Source organism: Suncus etruscus, chromosome X, assembly GCF_024139225.1.
Source record: "Suncus etruscus isolate mSunEtr1 chromosome X, mSunEtr1.pri.cur, whole genome shotgun sequence".
Lineage (NCBI taxonomy): Eukaryota > Metazoa > Chordata > Mammalia > Eulipotyphla > Soricidae > Suncus > Suncus etruscus.
Window position 1 is genome coordinate 8984406 of NC_064868.1, and position 9117 is coordinate 8993522.

The 9117-nt window shown below is 41.5% G+C and overlaps 1 non-coding gene across 1 annotated transcript; it reads left to right on the plus strand.

Moving 5' to 3' along the window:
* Positions 1 to 3276: 3276 nt before the first annotated feature.
* Positions 3277 to 3406, plus strand: LOC125999701 (small nucleolar RNA SNORA22). Its single transcript, XR_007492181.1, has one exon. It is a non-coding gene; the product is annotated as a small nucleolar RNA SNORA22 (small nucleolar RNA).
* The last annotated feature ends 5711 nt before the right edge of the window (positions 3407 to 9117 follow it).

The window sequence follows — 9117 nt, forward strand, 5'->3', positions numbered from 1 at the left end:
CTGTTCTTTCTGCCATATTCCAGCTTTTCACCTAAAAGCTATTTTGCAGTCTTGCTGTAAGTTTTTGAGCTATAGAGAAAGGAATGTGCAACTGTAGATATAATTAACTCTAGCCCGGAGGAGAGCAACACTGTCCGGTACCGTTATCAGAAACTAGGCCTCACTCCTTAAGACCACATTTCGGAGTGAACTAGGCTATTATCAATAAATGTATGCTACATTGTCTGTTCAAGATCACTGAGGCAAGCACATCTTGCACCAGCTCCTGATGGTCAAGCAATTAGGAATGCAGCTAGAAGGACACTAGAAATTTCCATGGAAACAGCACGTTCATCATAGCTTGAAGGTCATCCAGCCCCCCTAGCCCGCTGCCCACTTCCTTATTTAGAGAATGCCTAACTTTCTTTGTTCCTTGAAACCTGAAATATATTCTTGCCTTGTATGGGCCTTCGCGCCAAAAGTATGACTGACATCACCTTTGTACTGCCCCCTTCTCCTTCATTATATAAGAAGGAGCTGTAGCCCAATAAAGGTACCCTTGAACAGTGAGACGCTGCCTTGGGTCTTTATTATTAACCTCTTTCAGATTTTTTACAGGTGTGGTTGCTCTTCTACTCAGCAAAATAGGAGTGCGGTTGTCTGAGAAGCCTTTCCAGCTAATTCCTGCTGGCCGGGTCCCCCCTGGGGGGGCTTCAGGACACCGCATTTTGGCGCCCAACGCTGGGCTCGAAGACCACCGCCACACTCCGAACGACTACGGGTCGGCGAGTCCGGAGCTGTTTCGTAAATCGCAGGATATACCCCATCCGGGTAGGCGTTGAAACGAGTTAGCCTTAATCAAATATTTAAACTGCAGTTTTTTCAGTCGTTCTGATCACCGCCCCTGATTGGCTCTTGGGGCTTCGCCCGTTGGCTTCACTTCCATGGGTGTTTTCATTGAGTACTGAACTTAAATTCATTATTGATATTCAGTCTGAGTTGAAAGCCAGACATGTAGAGGTTACCAAAAAAGAATATTTGTAATTTTCTTATGTTTATTCATAATGTATGTCATTGGTTTATTATTACCTGTCCAGAAATTGTTGCGTCCACTTGGGACAAAGTAGGACATGAAATGAGTGATTATTTTGTAAATAATGATGATTCACAGAAGGAAAAAATTATGTTCCAATATTGGAGCCTGTTAAGAGATATCATTGTAACTAAAAATGCCGGAACCGCCAAAGACATCATCAATGCCGTTGAATCTCATGTACAACAAGTCTCCCGTGAGTGTTCCAGGACTCCCTCTCATTCTAATTCTGTCTCTCATCTCCCTTCTCCCTCTGAGAATACTTCCCCTTGTCCTCCCTCCACCACTGACCTTTGTCTCCAAAGTAACTAATGCTCTTAAAGATCTCTCTAATGCTTCTCATTTATATCCCTCCCTTACTTCTGTCCATGCTTCTGCTCTATGCACCCAGACCCCTACAGAAGAGGCCGCTGCACCCTCTGTGCAAAATCCTAAACAGCCCTTCACTTCCCTAGCTTCAGCTCCGTCCCTGTTTCACCACCCTCCCCTCCTTAGCCAGCAATTGCAACAATACAAAGCCTTTAATTGGAAAAGCCTCAAAGAGCCATTTCAAGCCGTAACCTCCTATGGCCCCCAAGCCCCTTACACGCTCTCCTGCTTAGAATCTAAAAGCTGAACTCTTTGTCTCTTGGGAAGTTAACTTTTTTTTCCGCTGCAAAGCCCTTGCAGATAGGCAGGAATCCTGATCTCTAAGCTCTTATAGCTGGCCTCGCCTCTTTTCATACCTTAAAGGTACAGCACACACTTTCCAGGTCCCAGCTTGCCAACATGGCTCTTGCTGCCCTCCGTGCCTGGAAGTCGCTCCCCAAAGCCAGTATTCCAGCAGCTCCCCCACACCGGCAACAAACTGTTGCTGCTTTCTCCCTCCCCCCCCCTTTTTCTGACTTGAGTTCCCAACTCACCACAATTACATCCATGGTCTCTCACCTCTCTAACAAACTTGATAATGCTCTTGGCTCAAAAACCAGCGCTACCTTTCCTGTCTTTCTCCCTAATGGAGAAAGTCTTCCCCCGCCTGCTCAGCAGCCTCCACCGCGGAGAACGCTCAGTCCCTAACCATGGCAGATTCCCTCCTCTCACCGCTCCCCCTCTTAAAGCTATAGAAATGAAACTACTTGGCCAAATTAAAAATCTTAAACAAATCTTAAGCCTTCAAAAACAGGCTGCTTCTCTTAATTCACAGGTTTCTGCCCTTCAGGCGTTTCCCCCCCCCTCCTAAATCTATAGTTGTCTGTCCTCTGCCCACTGAATTCCACGGCCAGGCCCCCCCTCTTGAGAACTCAAAGAGACAAACTAATGAAAGTGAGGCTAAGTGCCATAAAACAGAAACTGCTGCAGTGCCTACAAAAAATTCTAAGGGCACAGTAAGCAGGATAATTACAAAGTATCATCTGCTAAGCCATAAAACCTTGCGATATCTACACTTTGCTGTTAAAACTTCTGAGCCTAATGTACCCTTTACTTTGCTCAAACCAATCCTCAGCCTCCTTCAGCCTCTTTCCTGCCAGCCTTGGAGAACAGCCAGCTCAAGCCCTGACACTCCCACTTTAAGCCTTCCAATTCACCTTGAAATACCCAATCTTTGTTATTCAAAAAAAAATCTGAAAAGTAGCATCTCTTGCATATTCTCAAATCAATTAATAAAACCATGATTCTCATGGTGCTTTTGCAACCCAGACTCCCCTCTTCGGTTGCCACTCCCTCTAATTCCAATAAATTAGTAATTAATCTTAAAAGATTGCTTTTTTTTTCTCTATATCATTACACCCTGCTAACTGTAAATAATTTGCCTCTAGCCTTCCTGCTGTTAACTGTGCTAGCCCCTCCCCGAGCTATCAGTGAAAGACTCTGCTTCACCTTGTCAGCCCTACACTTCGTCAAATATGTGTTATTAGGTTTAGTGCATTAAGTGGTGTAAAGTAATTATTAAAACATTAAAAAGCAACAGAAAGATAAGAGCAATAAACTTTTTTTTTTCATGCCTCTCAGAAAATTTTAAAGCAAGGTCATAATTCTGTCACTTTACAGATAACAAAATATTGGTAAAAGAAAAACTTCTTTGTGTTTTAAAATCCAAACGAACACAAAAGTGTTAAATTTAAATCTTATATTTCTATTAAAAGTTTTATTTTAATTTTTAAAGTATTTACAAAATTATGTGAAAAATAATGTGGTTAGCCTTTTTAAACAATATAGTTAATTTAATGCACAGTGAACACCTAGGTGTGCTTTATAGTACCCTTAGTTTTAACTTTGTGCTACAGCAATGGTTGTTCTTTATTTCTGCATTGAAAGAACTATTATTTTAAGTGCATTCAAAATATCAGCACATTATACAAATCTGTATATTTGTGTCGCAGTAAAAAAAATAATATAAATGAAAAATATATTATATATAATTTTATAAGTAATATATAAAAGTAACTAAACTTTATAAGCAAATTAACTAGTATTAAATATAATTTTAGTCTTAAGTTCTAAGTGTGTTAAAGATGTCTTTAACTATATTTTATAATAATCTAAGCATTTAGTTAATTTAGTATATAATATTTTTTACAAATTATTCACTTAAAGTCTTCATAGTAAAAACAGTTGTTTGTTTTTTAAAAAATCAGTTTTTATACCTTTAATAATCATAGTTCATGCTATTGTGTTTAATCATAAAAATTTTAACACTTTATTGCAGCTGTCTTACTGTTCTACTGCAAAACCAATTTAAAGAAAACCTATTCATTTACAGCAAATCATTTCATACTTCCAAGTAGAGACTCCTTCTACAGTGCTCATTAACCATTTTACTTAATGTTTTAAACTTCAAATTAAAATTGTTTTAAAAATGTTTTGTGTTAAATCTAAACCTTAAAATTTATTTTCAGCAAAGTTCCACTCCATCTACATTAAGTACTTCTCAAAACTAAAAAAGTTTTTCTACAAAATTTTTTTTTCTCTTCTTCTCACAAACATGTTAGCTAAATATTTAAAAGCGCTTGTCAATTTTTTATAAATAAGTCTTAAATCAATCCTTTTGTCTGTTTATGTGTCTGTTGTGATGAATGAAAGTGGCCACAAGTGTAAAATGTTGTGTTTAGTGTTGTTTTGTTTTGTCTGTTTATTTGTTATCTCTACATTTTATAATAATACAATTTTTAAAGCCTTATCCATTTTTTAAATTTCAATTAATTTTTTCAACCTGGTTCAGTCTGGTCAGTTCACAAACTGGCATCTTACAATTAAAAATCATGTGTTAAAAATTATGTATTAAGCTAGCTTTGTCCTTCTAAGAACATGGCGGAAAGTGTGAGGGATGGCAAACCCCAGATTTCTCAATGGCCATCGGGGATAACTTTTCCCTGGAGAATTTCTGGACTTTGCAGTCACCTGGCTTTCCTGCTATGTGTAAGTTCAAGCCTATAGAATATGTATTTATGGCTAAAAAATAGCATCCAGCTTTAACATAATAACTAGAAGTTTAAGAAAAATCCTTTATATTCAGTTTAAAAAATTTTTTTTAATTAGCAATTGTTAATTATAAATTTTCTTTTATGCCAAAGTCTAACAGAGGTCAAATAGCATTCCCGTGGTATTCAAAAATAACTAGTGTAATGTAAATTGCTAATGTTTTCTGCAAATTCTTAATTTTTATATGAAGTAACCATTTTGCCTTCTGCCAAGCTGTTTTCTTATAAACCTCCTGCTAGACGCCATTCCTGCAAACCTGTTTCTAACTGACTCCACCTTTGACAATGCTGAATTAGACACTCTGCCTAGCTGCCTTGGATGCCCACCGATGCCACCAACAACCTCCATCCTCTCTACCTCCATCCCTTGGCCGGTCTTGCAAGTCGACCTTTGTGCCCTAACCATGGGTGCAAGCCTATACTGGGGCACCTCCAATTTCCGCCTGCCTCAACCTCGTGCTGTTGACCCCGATGACTATTACTCCCCTGCTAGCGGTGGCTGCAACTCTGTTATTCGCCGTGATGTACTACGCCACCCCTTCACCACCTTCTACGTCTGCCCTGGTCACCACCGGCCCCGTTCCAGCGACTATAAGTGTGGCGCTCATAACCAACACTTTTGCGCCTCCTGGGGCTGTGAAACCACCGGAACTGCTTATTGGAAACCCTCTTCCTCCTGGGACTTCATCACCGTTTCACGCCCCCCAACTCCTCCTTTTCTGAACTGTGATGCATCCTCTGCTACCCGTGGTTGGTGTAACCCCCTCATCATCGAATTTACTGCTGCTGGACGTCAGCATCACTGGACTCAACCCGTACAATGGGGACTCAGACTTTACGTTAGGTGTACCGACCCTGGACTTCTTTTTTCCCTCCGTTTACTTAAACAGTTGCCGAATTCTCACCCCCTCGCCGTTGGTCCTAACACCTTTCTTCATCCTCATTCAGGTCCATCACACATGCCTTCTCCTCCTTATCCTCTTCCATCTGCCTCTCCTTCTCTCAGACAGCTCACTATGCCTTCAGGTCCTTCTCCGTCCTCTCAGGTTATTCTCAATCTCATAAATGCTTCTGCTCTTGCCCTTACAGATCCTGCCTATGAAAGATGTTGGCTTTGTTTTTCTCCTCAACCTCCTTTCTATGAAGGTGTTGCAGTGTTTGGCAACCTTTCCTCTACCTCCAACCCCTCTGACCTCCGTTGGAACACACAACCTCAACATGGCATTACAGTCGGTCAAGTCGTAGGCTCTGGCCTCTGCATTAAGCCTAACGACTCCCTGCTTCCTAGCCAATTACTTGACGTGTGCAACGAAACTATTGACATCTACAATTCTTCCTCCTCACAACCCTATCTGTTAGCTCCCAATGGTACTTATTTTGCCTGTGCTTCTGGTCTTACTCCTTTTATCATTCGTTCTTCTTTCCTCCTTTCACATGATTACTGTATTCTCGTTATTCTCATTCCAAAAATCACCATTCACTCAGAACATATCTTTCCCTCTCCTGCCGCCTCACCCTATTCCTATTCTTCTCAATCCCTTTCTCGACAATGCCGTGAGCCCTTCACCTCCATTACACTTGCAGTGCTCCTTGCTGTTGGCGCTACTGGCGCTGGCACTGGTATCTACTCTCTTGTATCCTCTCAATCCAATTTCCGCACTCTTACTCAAGCAGTGGAACAAGACATTAATGAAATCAAAACTAGTCTGCAATTTCTCACAGATACTATTAGTTCCCTTGCTGATGTTGTTCTCCAAAATCGTCGTGCTCTATATTTTGCCCTTATGTAAGAGGGGGGAGTCTGTGTAGCCCTTAAGGAACAATGTTGTATTTTCAAAGATAAACCTGGATTAGTTAGGAATAGCGTTCAACACATTGGTGACGGTATAAAAGATTTTGAAAAACATTTCGATGAAGAACAAGGCTGGTACCAGGGCTGGTTTTTCTCTTCTCCTTGGCTTCACACTATCTTGTCCACTATTTTGGGCCCACTCATTAGCCTCATGCTGCTCCTTTCTCTTAGCCCATGGATTTTCCGCAAAATCACTGCCTTTATTAAGAACCAGGTAGATGAACAGGCAAAAACCTCTATTCAGGTTAACTACCAGCATCTAACCCCGCGTGACTCCTGTGAAAACTTGGCTTTAGTCACCAAGCCGCCTTTCCAGCCACTAAGTTTCCAGGAGATAGAGCGCATAGCTAACAAGCGGAGCTCGCTCCGGCACTTGTGCTCTTGGCTGTGGAGACACCTACGACGGGATTAGCAAGGTCCCAGTTAGGGCACGGCCCAAAAAGGCTACAGCGCATAATTCGGATCCCTGTGCACACCCACGGCGTTTGTAGCCACCTTTTAATTGCGGCTTTGGCCGTGTCCGACCTGGTCAAACCTTGTATGCCTAAGACACGGTTCTTCCACCCGCTCACGACTTTCCTTCTTTTATTAGAAGAGAAAGGGGGAGATGTTGGGGACTGACTTGTTTGAGGCCATTTTGCTGTTCTTTCTGCCATATTCCAGCTTTTCACCTAAAAGCTATTTTGCAGTCTTGCTGTAAGTTTTTGAGCTATAGAGAAAGGAATGTGCAACTGTAGATATAATTAACTCTAGCCCGGAGGAGAGCAACACTGTCCGGTACCGTTATCAGAAACTAGGCCTCACTCCTTAAGACCACATTTCGGAGTGAACTAGGCTATTATCAATAAATGTATGCTACATTGTCTGTTCAAGATCACTGAGGCAAGCACATCTTGCACCAGCTCCTGATGGTCAAGCAATTAGGAATGCAGCTAGAAGGACACTAGAAATTTCCATGGAAACAGCACGTTCATCATAGCTTGAAGGTCATCCAGCCCCCCTAGCCCGCTGCCCACTTCCTTATTTAGAGAATGCCTAACTTTCTTTGTTCCTTGAAACCTGAAATATATTCTTGCCTTGTATGGGCCTTCGCGCCAAAAGTATGACTGACATCACCTTTGTACTGCCCCCTTCTCCTTCATTATATAAGAAGGAGCTGTAGCCCAATAAAGGTACCCTTGAACAGTGAGACGCTGCCTTGGGTCTTTATTATTAACCTCTTTCAGATTTTTTACAGGTGTGGTTGCTCTTCTACTCAGCAAAATAGGAGTGCGGTTGTCTGAGAAGCCTTTCCAGCTAATTCCTGCTGGCCGGGTCCCCCCTGGGGGGGCTTCAGGACACCGCACACCATTGTCTTTGGGTTTGTATAATAAATCTGTTGTGAATCTTATTGAGATTGTTTTGTATATAATTTATTTTCTATTCTATATTTATGTCTTTTATCATCCTGATTAGTATGACTCTTGGAGAAATTTTACTTGAATCTCTTTGTGAGACTCTTTTTTTAAATATATTTTTCATTTAAGTAACATGATCATAGTTGGGTTACAGTCATAACCAGAACACTCCCCTTTGGGACTGGAGAGACAGCACAGTGGTAAAGCGTTTGCCTTGCATGCAGAAGGTCGGTGGTTCAAATCCCAGCATCCCATATGGTCCCCCGAGCCTGCCAGGGGCAATTTCTGAGTGTAGAGCCAGGAGTAACCCCTGAGCGCTGCTGGGTGTGACCCAAAAACAAAACAACAACAGAACACTCCCCTTCACCAGTGTAACATTACCCCCTCCCCCCTTCCCATCTCCTACCTGTATTCGAGACAGGCATTCTACTACAGTTATTTGTTTTTTTAAGTTCAGTTAGTTATATTTCTTTCCTTAAAGAATAAGAGTAAAAAATATATAGTAAAGGTGTGGTAGTGGCAATCGCCGTTGTTTGCATAGGTCCAGAAAAATGGGAAAATGGAAAAAAATCCTTGACCTGATTACAAAAAGGCCTCAACCCAGAAGTTTATTGGCTTAAGACCGAGTCTGGGTTTCAGGCATACCAGTCTGTCCAACTCGAGTCATTCTCAAGGTCCCGGTGAAACTTTTTCATACTTTAGCTATTGTTGGTATCTTATTCTTATATTTAAAGACTCTGGATTCTGTGCATTTCTTTTATCGATGTCAGGCTGATGTGGAGCATCCTCTAGTTTCAGCATACCGTTAAATGCGGAGCGATCTGCCCTGCATGCAGACTGTTGCTGAGACGTCTGGGTGTTGGGAGCACTCTTTGGAGTAAGTCAAAACCAAAGCAGTGGTAGGCCTTCCCTGGTAGAGGCTTGGATCCTGGTAATGTTATAGACAATTGTGGTTGTTTCCATAGATGGTATCCATTGTTCAGGTGTGGGTGGGCGATGCCCATTCTTCTGAGGCCTAAGTCAAATCATTATGCCAATGTTCAGGGTAAAAGACCTAATTACATTACCAAATATGTGTTCCCATCTCTATTAGATAATAACTTGTTCGCATATGTATTATTTTCCCATGTTATGTGCCTATACAAGAGAGGAGCAATGCCACAAGATATTGTTGGTGCATCTGGGGGTCAACTAATAAAGTCCAACATTCCCCGTAACTTGGTTCAAACATAAAATCTATACAGAGATACTCTTCTACCAGTATTGCTCATAAAATAGATCTCAAAGGGGGGAAAATCAAACAATCAAATAACAAATCTAGTAGGCCAAATTGTCACT